This window comes from Pundamilia nyererei, unplaced genomic scaffold (assembly GCF_000239375.1).
Source record: "Pundamilia nyererei isolate P.nyererei 1_Seehausen unplaced genomic scaffold, PunNye1.0 scaffold00087, whole genome shotgun sequence".
Lineage (NCBI taxonomy): Eukaryota > Metazoa > Chordata > Actinopteri > Cichliformes > Cichlidae > Pundamilia > Pundamilia nyererei.
In genome coordinates, this window is record NW_005187488.1 from 1,502,446 (window position 1) to 1,503,952 (window position 1,507).

The 1,507-nt window shown below is 38.6% G+C and overlaps 1 protein-coding gene across 6 annotated transcripts in view; it reads left to right on the plus strand.

Annotated features, from left to right (window-relative positions):
* The window catches only part of slc4a2b (solute carrier family 4 member 2b), a 46,024-nt gene that overhangs the window by 7,562 nt on the left and 36,955 nt on the right, over positions 1-1,507 (plus strand). The window lies entirely within an intron of this gene.

A 1,507-nucleotide genomic window follows, 5' to 3' on the forward strand; every position in this document is an offset into this window, starting at 1 on the left:
TTTTGTATCAAAAAATCGAACCTTGACACCAAAGTATCGAACCGAACCGTGAATTTTGTGTATCGTTGCACCCCTAACATTCTGCTACATGTTATGCTGAGAGTGCAATAAGCAATAAAAAGAGAAGCTGGACAAACTGAGTATTATATCCTCTCTGCATTATCCCAAACCCATTTTTCTGCATTATGTTTTTTTTGGTAATAATCTATCAGGGGTTTGTAGCTCTTCATGTTTGTTTTACCTTCCCCTTGCAGATAAACAAGCATGCTGCTTTTTCCATAAACATATTAATCCTGAAAAATGTATCTGAACCTAAACACTGTTATTTTTGTCTTGTTTATTATCTGGAACCATGACGTTGGCTTGCTTGGCTGTTGCTCAGCTGTCGCTCGGCTCTATCCTGCTAATTTGCATTTAATTATCATTATGTGATTTGGCTGTAGACGTTGGAATGTGCATTGTTAGGCCTGCTGTCCTGTTACATTAAAGCTCATTAAGTTGTCTGCAGATTGTAGTTTATTGGGAGCATCTAAACCAGACTAAATATGATCTGGTTTGACATCCTTTCTGTTCCTCTTGGATCAATCTTTGCCTTCATCATCCTTTCCCAAGCAAACACAAGTTCAAATTTCATTCATTTTCTCAGTCTGGCAAAGGTTTCCCAAGTTGTGTTGCCAGCCACACAAACGTAATCACATTACGTTGTTTCCCAAGAAATGAATAAATGGCTGACTTGTATTTGGCATAGTGTGAAATCTCTTTTAGGGCTTTGTTTTGGGTCTGGGAGTCCAGGGGATATTTTATTCCCGCGCCTTTCTAAGTCTCAGGACAATAAGTGGTTATTCTAAGTGCACCGGGTCACAGCTTCACAATTGCTGTTTTTCTGCAACCTGAGCAGCCCTTGATGCAATTTTGAGAAGGAGAACCACACCCTAAGACTACTGGAGCTGGATAGGACCGGTCTCGGGCAGCTCCAACTCGTCTTTTCTCCATTATTACACTGTGTGCTTCCCCCCCCTTTATATTACTATGTGTAATCCAGCATTGTAATTACATTGCTGCAGACAAGGTGCTTTATCTCAGTATTCACTGAAGTAGAATACGAGAGAACCTTCACTGTGCTAGCTCAGTGGTTTTATTACAATCTGATATGGGTACTTTGAGACCAATACCACAATTGCTGTTGGAGGCTGTTAGAGCTGCAAAAATCAATATCTTTTTAATAACAGAGGATGAAATGGGTGGATAATATGAATACTACCCTTTGGCTCTTTATGGCTTTTTTAACATTTTTATTGTTTTTACTTTTTAAGCTCGTTGTTGTGATTTTCAAGCTTGTGACTGGTTGTTTTGGCTAACCACTGACTCCTTACAAACTAATATCTAGATATAAGATGAAAACATAGACACGTATTTTACTTTGTATGTTTATTAGAGGCTTGCTACTTCCTGTTGACTGTTTTTTTTTCTTTCCTTTTTTTTTGAGGAGGACAAAGAGTGGAAGCTT